The following is a 13,616-nucleotide window of genomic DNA, read 5'->3' as shown; positions in this document are numbered from 1 at the left end:
CTTTCTCCCAGCATCCTAGCATAAAAATGCCAAATGGTAAACTCATCTAAATATCAATATAAATTCCTCAGAATACATCCAGCTTAAAATGATCATGGCCGATTCAACTGCTTAGAAGCATTGTCTATCTCAAACCAGATGTATGAGAGACTGTATTTTCCATTTTTTAAGCAATTAAAAGGATTGGAAATGCCACAGAAACTGGATCTCATAGACCCAGATTAGAATCCCATCTTTGCTAGTTATTGCTGTGTGATTTGGGGCAACTTACCTATTCAAACTTGTTTCCTTTACTGCAAAATGGAGAAAATAATACCTACCTCATAGGCTGTAATTAATAATAAATAAGATAATATACGCCCAAGTGACTAGCATGGGTCCTAGAAAATAAGTCTCAATCGATGCTGGTTGAATCAGAAGTTTCCCCGTTCATCTATTTGATTACGACTATCTCAATAATTTAGCACCTCTCTTAATAATAGCAAAGGTAAACTTTACCTTTCCATTTCACTAAGCCTTGCCCTAAACTGTAAAAGTCCTAACAACGATGCTTCTGACTCACTTTAATCCCACTGAACACAGAACTAGATAAATAACGTCAGAGCCTCATAAGCAAATCCATGCTCCAGGACAGCTGTGATCAAAGTGAACTTTCATACGAACTGCCAGTCCTCACATTTTTCAACCTTGTGCTTGTATAAAATCCAGACATTTCACTGTAGACATTTTATATGCACTATTACTTTTGCTTTCACTTTTATTAAAGGAGAGAAATGATTAAAATCCCCATAAAGTGCATATTAAGAACTCCCTAGAGAGTAGACATAATATTATATGAGTTACTTATTGAATTCATCAGAGTTGGGTATGATGTACATATATTACGGAATTCTTAAAAATACATGCTCTTGACTCAACTGCAGTACTTTAGTGGGAGAAATTTCCATTTGAACCTTTAAAAATAGATAAACGACAGTATCTTCCTGACGGATAAGCAAAATGATAGGGAATCTGTTAGAGTCCATTATGCAAATTCACTGCTGCTGGTTTTATGAGCCAAAAACAGGGCAGGTGGCTGCAGAGTACTGGAGCCAGAGACAGTTCTCACTTCTTTAGCAACCTGGTTTGTTATTGTAAAGAAGAGTCCCTGTGGGAGTTCACCATGATTCCCAATTCTAACTGTGGGGGTTTCTTAGGAACAGGTTCTTCCAGAAGTGGAACCTGAGCCAATGATTTGAGCGTTAAAATGCTCTCAGAAGAAACCAGTAAGGGGGTGGCAAAAGGAGGACAGAAAAGGAACGGCAGCCAAGAAGTGTATGACTTCAGGTAAAAGTGTAGACTCAGCTTGATCCTGCTGGGGCTCTGGAGTGTTAACCTCAGAGCCCATCTCTCTGGTGTGGCTGGGCTTTTGTTAACACATCAGAAAGTCAGTCGGCCAGGGTAGGAGGAGGTAAATGATCGAGCATCTCTGACTCTCCCTAAGGGGCAAGGGGGCTCCAGTAACCAAGAAGCATCCTCTGAAGAAGGTCACAGGTGCTAGAATTTAGCAGCTAAATGTGCAGAGGCTGAGAGAGGGATGTGAGAGGATGCAGGTGGGCACCAATGGGGCCCCCTATAGTGGGCATGGTTTGTATTCAAATTAGTGTGGACCAATGTATAAAGTAACTGTACGTCATTGATCTAATTCTTAAATCTGAAAGTAACATTAGAAAAGTGTTTAGATTACCAAAGTATGAAACCCCCGACAGTAAAACAGAACCAGAGACGTGGAAATAAAAAACAAACTGACAGCGACCAGAGTGGAGGGGAGAGGGGAATAACAGGGAAAAGAAGGGGAAGGGTCAAGGAACATGTACAAAAGACCTGTGGACAAGGACAATGGGGGGGAAGGTGATTGAATGTGGGAGGTGGGGTTGGGTGTGGCAGAGGAGAGTAATGGGGAAAAACAAGGACAAGTGTAATTGAACAACAATAAAAATGTTTTTTAAATTTAAAAAAAAAAGAAATGTTTTCTTCATTATGTGAAGTTGTTTCTCCTCATGTTCTACTGCCACATTCACTAAGTCACTCAACATGTTTATTACCTCTTATAATCAAAGACCCCTGTAATAATCAGTCTGGTTGATAAAATGCAAAGGGATGAACTTGCTTTTCACTGATCAAACACCATTCCATGGTCACACAGTATATCCAAGTTGACCCAAATTCCTCGAAATGGAGGGGAAAACCCTCCAAATAATGTGTAAAAGCCATCCTCTCCTTAGTGCCCAACTCAAAATGCATTTCCTACAGATAACTGATCAATGGCTTTATGTTGCGTCTCAATCTTTATACAAGTCATTTCATTCATGAGAGAATAACGCATCAGCAGGAATTTTAAAACAGAAGAATGAACCATTCTGAAACTCTCATAAATATTTACATGGGGACTCTTTCTTGGCTTTCACCAACCCCTTCAAACAAACCCAGATGTCTGCAAGCCCGCTCTCCGCCAGCTGCCTGCAGCACCCCTCTACGATGACCACTTGGGGCTCAGCTTATCATTCATTCCGTGGTCCTCGGTTGAATTAACCACTAACTCACGTAGTTACTCCAAAAACCATTTTCACTTAGCAAGTGAAATAGTACCCCCATCTTTTAATGTCCATACTTCACACCTGAGCACTAACATATATTGCTTTCATGTATAATTTTGACATATTCCTGAATAGCACTGACACTCTTGGTGAGTACATCTATTCTTTCACCCAACATTTTTAGGATCTTCTTGAGTTTCTACTTTAAATAATGCTTTTATAATTTTCCATATTATTAGCCTGTTTTCCCAGCCTCTATCTGACCTTGTGCAGTATTTCTAATATTTTGACAAATCCAAAACTATTTTCTACCACAAGAATAAGCTCGTGTTTTCTCTAGGGTTGGAGATTGGGAGTGCTGCTTTGGGTGGTTTGAAAATTTCCCCATTCCTTTAAAACAAAACTTTAACTTCTCAAGGTCCTGTAAGAAGGGAACATGAAGTGAATTGGGGTAGACGTAGAGTACTTCCTTTACAGACTTAAACCGGTAACTTCAGCAATGAGTGTAATGAGAATAGCAGGTAATCACAGGGATCAGGCTCAGCCTTGACATTGAGCCACACTTCGCGGTTGTGTTTACAACACGTTCCTATTATATATATGCATATATATGCTTCAGTGAAATGCAGACTTTTAATGAAATGGAGCAAAACATTTCATAAAAAGTTAGGGAGCTGATACCTAAAGTACAATGCAATTTTATAAATTACTATAATTGAAGTTATTGTTAGGTTGGAGAGAGATGACTTCAAGAGTTCTCTAATTGGTCCCCAAGCATGCCAAGATTTCACCAGATAATGAAACGCTCCCATTAGTCCATGTGCCTTTCAAGTCCCCAGAGAAAACTGCTGGTTTCCAGGTTAGTGAAGATGCCAAACATTGCACTGCTCTGTGCTTCTGATGGGTGAGTTGATGCAGGAAAGAGAAATGTTTATGGGCAATGGCTCATTCTACACCCCAGCTTGTCTGGTGGGTGGGTGGGTGCGGGAGGCTAGCAATAATTCATGACTCCTAAAGACATTCAGGAAATTTTGTAAGGGCAACAGACACACTGACAGCTGTATAATTATGTTGTTTACAAAGATATATACCAAGCAATTCTACTTCTCTACTAGTATAATTTCTATGTATCTGGTTGCAGAGGAAGTCAAGCATGGAGAGAGAAGAATGGTTGCCTGTGATATCCTGCTCTGGGTTAATGGCCTTGTTGAATGGTGACTGTGCTTGTCTCTGTCAACATGCCTGGACATACATGACCAGAGATATCTACATACCACTAGCCCCCCACCCACGCCCCATATGCCAGGTCCGAGACCCCATTAACGAGGCGCGGCTATCTAAGTGGGGAAACTCAGAGAAATGAAATAAGTGGGAAGGATGTGATCAAGAGGAAGCCCACTGATTGTCCTCACTGCTCTGTAATCACACAGGATACGCCTTGCTGTGGAACGAAATGGCCACATTTGGGGGAAGACAGGAGGAGAAATTGCAGGGCAGGAAAAAGAGAGGGAAATGGAAACAAATGGAGGCAGGTTCATGCTGGCCTCATAAAATGAGTAGAAATGTCCACTCTGTCTACATGTTTTAAAAGATTTTGTGTAGAATTGATTTTATTTATTTATTAAATATTTGATATAATTAACCAGTAAAGCAAGCTGAACCTGGAATTTTCTTCGTGGGAGGCATTTTTAAAGCAAACTTTTCATTTTAAAAGAATTTTAGATTTACAGAAAAGCTGCCAAGATAATACAAGTCCTTATTTATCCTTCACTTAATTTTCCACATGTGGGGTTTTCCCACCTTAGCACAACTGGTATTTCAGGCCAGATAATTCTTTGTTGTGGTGGCTGTTCCATGCATTGTAGGATGTTAACTAGCATGCTGAGCTCTCTACCCACTAGATGTTAGTGACACTGTGCCCCCAGTTACAACAGCAGAAAAGATTTCCAGACACTGCCTCATGTCCCATGGGGGACAAATTATAACATCTGACACAACCATGGTGTTTTGTAAAAACTAAAAATCAGTACAACACTACTAACGTTAAACTATAGCCTATTCAGATTTTGCCAATTTTTCTATTAACATCCTTTTTCTGTCTGAAGATCGAAGATGTCACATTGCGCTTAATAAGGAAAGAATTAAAATTCAAATCAAGTTTCTTTCATTGACACAGGGTTACGCACCCTATTTCTTCTGGAGCCACTTTCATTAAAATATAAATACACACACACACACATATCAAAGACTCTATCCATTTAATCTGTTAAATTTATTGACATACACTTGGTTGTTTGTGATATTTCTTTTTCATCCTTTTATTGGCTGTAGAACATGTGATGATACCCCATGTTCATTCCTGATACCGGTAACTTACACTTTCCTGTTTGATTACTCTGACTAGGTTGGTTTGTTTGCTGTTCATTTTATTGATCTTTTCAAAGAACAAGCTTTTAGTTTCATTTATTTTCTCTATTGGTCTATTTTCTATTTTAATGATTTATTATCATATTTTTTTCTTTCTACTTTGGGCTTAACTTGGTCTTTTTCTAGCATTTTAAGATGAAAACACATTATTATTTGAGATATTTTTCATTATAACTTAAAGCTATAAAGATACCTATAGGTACTGATATGGATACATCCCACAAATGTAGGTATTTTGTTTTCATTTTTATTATTCAAAATAATTATTTTCTTTTGTGATTTTTCCTTAACCCACAGATTACTTACAACTGTATGTTTAATTTCCAAATGTTTGGGGATAATACAGACTTTTTGTTAGTAATTTTTAATTTTAATTTAATTCCTTTTTGGTAAGAGAAAATACTCTGCATAATTTCAATTTTTAAATATATTGAGTTGTTTTATGGCCCAGGATGTGATCATATGTGTATTCTACTGTTGTTTGTGGGATTGGTTCATAACTATCTATTTGGTCAAATTTATCTATAATCTTGATCAAATTTTCAATATCCTTACTGACTTTTGCTCTATATGACCTATTACAGAGAGAAGAAAGTTGAAATTTCCAACCACAATTATGGGTTTTTCTACTTCTTTCTGTTCTACTTCATGTATTTTGACATTATTACTAGGTACATATGTATTTAAGATAACTGGTCTTCTTAAAACATTTACCCTTTGTGATTATTAAATGTCCTCTTTATCCCTGGGACTATTCCTTGTTCTGAAGTCTACTGGAATGATGTTAATATTGCCACTCCAACATTTTTATAATTATTTTTCCCATGGTGTTATCGATTTTTAATTCTTTTATTTTTATTTGTATATTTATATTTAAAATAGGTGTCTTATATACAGAATATAGTTACATCCTAATCTTTTATGCAATGTGACAAATCTTTCATTTGCCTTCATTTTTCAAATATATTTTTTTCTGGTATAGAATTCCAGGTCGACAGTTTTGTTTTTACTTTCAATACCATAAGAATCACGGTCCTATTTTGCCTGTTGTCCAGTGCTCAAAAACCCTTGTTTGTAGTATTTTATCCAGTTTTCTGCATGTTTACAGCAACAGGGCAAGTCCTGTAACAGTCAGTCATTTGTGGACACAAATGGAAGTCTCCATGCAGGCTTCTGATGGGGCCGTCTGCTAATTTTTCTGATGATCTGGCACATATGCCGGGTGCCATGCCAGGTACTTTCTTGTGGTAAATCAGTTGACTTCAACCAATGTGTGAAGCTGTTATTCTTCCCAGTCATTGAGGATCCAAAGGTCATAAGGGCTGTAACTTCTTGATCGAACCTACGTTTTCCTGACTCATAGTTCGGTGCTTTTTCTAACTCAAAGAGCAGTATCTTACTTATAGGAATTCCTGGAGAAGTCCTCTGGAACTCAGTTTCTCCCTTTAATTTCCTGTTTCCCATGGTATCATTTGGCCATAGCCTCTGCTTTAAGGAACTCTACCTATTAATATGCCAATTTAATAAGATCAGTCAACTGAGGCCCAGTGGTCTGTTTAATTTTCTCAAACTCCTACAATATTAAACAACAAGGGAGGGTAAGAAAACTAGATTAGCACTTATATCTCTGAATATCCAGAATAGCATTTCTTCCATTACAACCTACTGGAGAACACTGATTATTTAACTGATTATACTGCTTTTTTTCAAGAAAGCAACCTTTAAAATAATAAATCCTCAATTTACTTTAATTTTATTGAATGATAAATTCTTTTTTAAAAAGATTTTATTTATTTATTTTAGAGAGGGGAAGGGAGGGAAAAAGAGAGGGAGAGAAATATCAGTGTGCGGTCGCCTCTCAAGTGCCCCTTGTTGGAATCTGGCCCGCAGGCATGTACCCTAACTGGGAATCAAACCGGTCACCCTTTGGTTCACAGGCCAATGCTCAATCCACTGAGCCACACCAGTCAGGGCTGAATGATAAATTCTTAATACAAATCAACATCTTCAATCTATTCTTCCAGTTCACCCTCTCAAATCTAACCTCAGAATATGAAATGAGTTTTAAATACACTGACATTCTATCAACCACATCCTTAAGGAACAGATTCAAGGGTCTGCTTTGTCTGAAATGACTGTCATAAGTTGACTTGTAAAAAGTAATTGGATGTATAGTTTTATACATGTCAAAGTCTGCAATGTACTGTTTCATAATTGTACTTTTGTATGGGCAAACAGGTTTAAAATCAATTTAGTTGCTTGGTTAGTTCTCTGGCACTGCCTATATGCCACAAATAGTAAAATGCAATGATAGTTCCTAGCTTGTAGCTCAAGCTTTTCCAAGCCTTTATGTATCATCTAAAAGACTATGCCAAGGTCACACAGCCTTCTGAGCCTCAGTTTACTCAACTATAAAATGGCAGCTGGACATAATTGACCTAAGTACCTTTAAGGTTCCTTCCTTTTTTTTTTTTAACATTTTAGAATTCTATTTTTTAAGTTTGTTAAGCTGGCATAGTGTCAACTAGGAACATGTTTTAATTGGCATGTTCATGCTCATCCAGCACAATGATAAACCAGGTTCAAAATGGTACCAAGTCATACAGGTAAAAATAAGAGACAATGTCTTCTGTATAATTAAAATATTTAGCAGCTTCTAATTTATTAGAAAATCAGTGAAAGCCCTCTAGAATGTTAGCTAAAGCACACAAAGATCATTTTTCCCAGTAGTTCTCAAAATATAGTGTGCAGGAGAATCCCCTGAATGGGTTGTTAAAGCACAGATTGATGGGTCCCACCCCAGACTATTCTGATTTAGTAGGTCTGGGGTAGGTCCTGAGACTCTAAATTTCTAACAGATTCCCATGTGATGCTGATGTTACTGGTCCTAGGATTACATGTGAAGAACCGTTGACTTAGCCCAACCCATTGCTTTCTTCTCCTCCAGTATTCCATAGACTCATGAAAAGAGGTATAGAGAAGTAGTTTCATCCATCCAACATCATACAATAAGCCTGTGCCAGAGCCAGTTCTACTCGTCATCAGCCCTTTGTATCGTTTCTGCATGATCTCCCATATTGTCCTAGCTTTTCTGGGACATTAGGAGACATGTCCTAAAGGATATTAATGTGTTTCTCTGCATCTCAACGTGATATGGACACAGCAGCGTGCATAGGCCATGACAGAAGGCTCATAACATTAAAAAATTAAAAACTTAGAGAAATTACAGGTTACCTGCCCTATAATCTCATCAGTATAATTTTGTATCAGTACTTTTAACTTCAACCTAATATTTTTGGTTTTTATAACTCCGCTGACTTTTCGAAAGTGCTAATAAAGGCATACCTCCTTTTATTGCACTTCGCTCTATTGCACTTCACAGATGTTGCATTTTTGGACAACGCTATGACAACACTATGGCACGACCCTCCACCAGCTAAAGGATTATGACTCCCCTTATCGCAGTGATCTGGAACTGAGCCTGCAATTGCTCTAACGTACGTCTGTATTCATTCGATTGCTAGATACACAAGTTAAAGTAATCAAAGCCTCTTTATCTAATAATGTAACATTTAAAAGTAAATATAAAGGGAATTTTTCATATGCGACAAAACTATCAAGAATACTATCTATCCTGTAAACAAAGCACATCAGTTTTTAGTAGTACATAATATGAATAGGCCTTAAGATGGAAAACCCAAGAATTCCAATTTATAAACCCAAGAGTTTGATTCATAAAACCTGTTGTATTAGTATGAAAATGACTGTTATCATTTTAACTATATGGCATTTCATACCTATTGTGAAACAAAGAAGTTCAATGGAGATGTTATTTATTCCATTCTATTTTACAATTTAACCCTTTGGCTGAACCTCTTAGATGAAACCACCCTTGGAGAGAGAGGAGGTGGAGGAAGGGAAGGAGGAGAAATGTGGCAGGAGGAAGACAAGCTGCTTCTCCGACCATCAGACCCCGATAAACCGACAAGAACTCAGTGAGGCCAGGCAAGCCCTAAGAAATGAAAAAACTCTGAGGCCAGTTCAAACAGGCCATTAATTGGGCCTTCCACAGTCACTGTGGACCAGCAAAGCGGTCACTCACAAGTCATGGGAGTGGTGGGACTTCGTGACTGCATGTCAGAGGCACTCAACCAGATTAACAGAGTTCTAGGAAGTGGACTAATTAAATCAATATCAACACTTTCTATATAATTCTAAAGCTTAGTCCAGTTTTTTTTCTTTTTTTAGTGTGTGTGCATGTATGTGTGGTTGGAGAAGGGAATGGGCAGTGAGTGTTGATTGAGACCCAAGCCAACATTGCTTAAAAGGACAGTGACCATTAGCCAAGAGTACATAATTTTTTATCTTGCTTCTCCAATTGGACCATTTTTTTTAAATGGCTGAACCGCTTATCTAGAACAGTGAATCTCAATTCAAACTTCCCATTAGAACCACCTAGGGAATTTTAGAAAACAGTAGATGCCAAGTCTCAATTCAAACAAATTAAATGAAATCTCTATAACTGGGGACTGCTCAGTTGTTTCTGATGTGAAGCCTGGTATGAGAAAGCCTTTTCTAGGGCCACCTCCATAACAGTGTTCAGTTCTATTTCTCCTCTCTATGTAACATCAAGATATATTTTCTATAGAAAAACTCAAGAATTTCCACTCAAAAGGAATAATTGCAGAGGCGTTAAGAACATAGAATCTGATATCAGCCTGCCTAGGTTCAAATCCCCTCACCTACAATTCACTCATTAGCTAATTGACCTTGGTCAAGTCATTCCATCTCCCTGTACTTCATTTTCGTGCTCTGAAGGAAGATAATGCTTTTACTTAGGACATAGGGTTGTTGTGAGATTAAATCACCTACAGCACTGTCCATAACATAGTAAGTGCTATCATTATTTCCCAACCTATCCGGGAGACAAGATAGCATAATGGCTGAAAACACAGACTTTAAAGCAAAAGAGACTCGTTTTCAGATCCTGGTTCTACCAGTGTACCAACTGTGCGATCCTGCAGACGTTACTTAATCTCCCTGGACAGCGTGCCTATCTTAAATGATTGTCAGGAAGAATAAATGCAACAATTTATGTCACAGGCTTAGCATAGAGCCTAGCTCAACGATAAGTTTTTGTCATAACTATTACAGCTAACTTAAAAGAAGGAATGGATTCATTATACACTTCAGTAAGATCTTGAGTTGACTTTTCCATCTCAGGTGAGAGGGAACATTGTGTTTATAGCAGTCACCAATCTTTTCTCTAGGAGAGTGAAAAAAAGAGGATAATCCACAAACAAACTGGCCAAGCTCGAAACAGCAGGCCTCAGTTATCCCTGGGAGAAAATGGATTATCGTCATTAGTGTCTGCTGTCTCCAGCCCAGATGCAAAAGCCAGAGGCATCTTAATTATAAGCAGCTTCACAAATTAATCTCCATAATTCTAATACTTCAGAAATTAACCTCTTGTCCTGAGAAGGTCAAGTGAAATGTCAGTACCAGATGGAACCTGAAGGGGCATTCAGATTCAACATCAACAACACAGTTGGCTACACAGCTGTGCATTCTTCCTCTGAATTGCCATTGATTTTTCCAAAAGCATAAGAGGTTTAAAAAATTAAGATCTGAAGTAGATTTCTTTTTTCTTGATCTGAGTCGGTATACACCTGGATACTCAATAAGAGCTGAACTTGTATTTGGCTAGAAGTCTCATTTTGGAGAGGGATATAAGATGCAAAAGGATACATATTTATTGGCTTTGCAGTCTGTAGAGCAAAGGAAGAGTGTGATCCCCACTGATTATATGGTACAGCTTTTTACTGGCTTTGGAGCTTAAAGATAAACACCACTTTCCTAATTTCATATTTTGTATTTTGAGGGCAAGTATATACTTAGCCTCTGGTGAACTGCAGGAAAACATGAATCTGTAAAGCATAATATAGCCCAGTGGGTGTGCACGTCCCTGTGCTGACAGGCCAGTCAGCACAGCCCGTTCCCGCCACCCGAAGCAGCCAGTCACATCATGTTAGAAGTTAAAACAATTATAAGAGAATCACTTTTAATAACAAATGTTATTTGAGATAAACTTTTTAAAACACATAGATTTTATTTAAAATATTAATCTGTCAAGAATAAAATATAGTGTTCATGAGCAAAAGTTGGTAGATGAATCCTGCCCAAAATAAAAATTACTACTAGAGTTAAAGGTTAAGTAAAACTGTCATGTGAGAGAAGGCAACAGTCCCCCAAAGACGGGTTTGGGGCACAACCTTATAAGCATCTTATCAAACAGCTGAGCTCTCATAAACAAATCCTACAAGGATCTCTATTATCATCCTCCAAATTCCAATACTTAAAATTCTTCTCTATTAACTGGCCAAACAAATAAGAAATAATCATCTCTTTCAAGATATTCAACCAAAAAACTACAGCAGAGAACAAGTTTAGATATTTTTTTCTGGGCAAGTCATTTATCTGTCTGTGGTTCTTGTAACTTCTCCATTTTTAAAATAGGGATGAGAGCCCCTTCATTTCCACAGTGCACTTCCCTCCCTTCCAAAAAGAGTAATTACTGAATAAAGAAGGAAGGACATTTGTATTATGTGATTGCCTGCCAAGTATGGGGTATTTTAATCAATCTGGGGTATTTCAATTAATCTATATAAAAAATTTCTTAATAGGCTGTAACGCCCACCTTCTCAACAATGGAAACTGAGGATCAGTGAGGTTAGGCCATTTGATCATACAGAACACAGAGTGGAATCCAGGTCTGCTATAGCTTCTTCCGCTGCATGGAAAGAAACAGCACGGGAGTCAAGCCATTACATAGCATCGCTCTGCTAAACCTCAGGTCAATGTAATTCCAAGAAAGGAATCCCATCTGACCAGAAATGGCATGACTACCACTGCAAGCATGGGTGCTGAGAGCGCACTTAGATTTGGTAGGAAGAGAGAGTTATAGAACAGATTAGCAATGCCTGCAAGGCGCAGAGAGGTGTTAACGGTTGACCTGTGTCCCCACAAAAAGATATGTTAGAGTCCTAACCCCAATACCTCAGAAAGTGGCCTTATTTGGAGATAGGTCTTTACACAGACAGTCAAGTTCAAATGAGGTCATTAGGGTGGGCCTTCATCCAACATGACTGGTGTCCTTTCAAAAGAGGGGAAATACTCATATGGACGCAGAGACAGACTCATGCCTAGGGAGAATGCCATGGGAAGACCAGAAATGTGTTATCACAAGCCAAGAATCTACCAACAGCTAGGAGAGAGGCCTGGGACAGATCCCTAACACCTTCAGAGGGATCACAGGCGATTGGAAAACAGTGACAGACGGTAAATTTATATATATTTTTAAGCCACCCAATTTGCATTACTTCGTTATGGCAGATCTAGGAAATGAGCACAAGGGGTGAGAACATGGTGCCACAACAGGCACCTACTAATCTGCTGTTAGAACATAAGTGACCTCATTCACCTCTGAATCCTCGGCCCAGAACTGAAAGAGAAGATGCTCCATTAAAATTTTTTTGTTGATAATCAACAAAAGAAAAAAGCAAGCAAAATATAACTAGAGACATTGACACTGAGAACAATCTGACAGTAACCAGAGGGGAGGGGGAAGAGGATAATGGGAGGAAGTGCTTTCAGGAACTACTATGAAGGACACATGGACAAAACCAAGCAAGGGAGTGGAAGCAAGGAAGGGAGGTGGGTTTGCCTGGGGTGGGAGGGGAGCGGTGGGGGGAAAATGCAGACAACTGTAATTGAACAACAATAAAATAATTTTAAAAAATAAATAAATAAAACATAAAGATAAAAAAATTTTGTTGTTGAATAATATAGGAAAAGTACAGTGGGAAGTTTTCCCTTTGCCAATGCTATGTTGCAAAGGCAGGACACACCTTGATTGCTCTTACAGGTACTCCTTGGAAGAAAAGAAGAGATTCAGTACTTATATGAAGGAAGAGAGAAGCCTGGGTGGAAGAGTCCAGCAAACTGGAAAGTGAACGGATAAACTGAGTGAGGAAACTCTCTTTTACAGTGTCTGGTTTGGGGTCACATCTTTAGGGCATGTGGAGGAAAATTAAAGTGAAGAAGATTATTTTCAACCTTAATATGGTTTTATTACTTGAGACTCAGGCTAACAACATATGTAAAGAGCTGAAGGCACAAATGCAATGTATTCCGTGTTGAATGCCATCAGACGAAGTTACCCCACACATTTTAAAACTACCTCACTGTGTTAGCTCATTTCTCAGTGCCAACCTATTTGCCTGAAGAATTTTTAGATAAATACCATATTCTAGCATGTTCAACCAAATAAAAAGGTAAAATAAGCATACTGGTGAAGCTCAACTATCATGGAGGCAGGCTCTTTGACTCAAAAGCTAAGGAATTTAGCTAATATTTTATAGCTTTCCAACAACTGACATGTCTCCTGGACAGCTTTCAGCTCTGCTCCCAGGAGTGCTCCTGCTTGTCCTCCTCAAAGGAAATTCACATTGGTTGCTTCCGTGACAAATGGGGGATCTGAGGATCTCACTGAAGTAGAGTTCTACCCCCCAATTTTCTCTCATGAATGAAAATTTCCTTGAACCCACAAATGAT

The 13,616-nt window shown here is 38.3% G+C and overlaps 1 protein-coding gene across 1 annotated transcript in view; it reads right to left on the bottom strand.

Moving 5' to 3' along the window:
- The window catches only part of LOC123479386 (serine/threonine-protein phosphatase 1 regulatory subunit 10-like), a 533,905-nt gene that overhangs the window by 157,910 nt on the left and 362,379 nt on the right, over positions 1-13,616 (bottom strand). The gene's annotated exons all lie outside the window — the stretch shown is intronic.

This window comes from Desmodus rotundus, chromosome 8 (genome assembly GCF_022682495.2).
Source record: "Desmodus rotundus isolate HL8 chromosome 8, HLdesRot8A.1, whole genome shotgun sequence".
Classification (NCBI taxonomy): domain Eukaryota; kingdom Metazoa; phylum Chordata; class Mammalia; order Chiroptera; family Phyllostomidae; genus Desmodus; species Desmodus rotundus.
The sequence above is the reverse complement of the archived record's forward strand: the minus strand, read 5'-3'. Positions and strand labels throughout refer to the sequence as shown.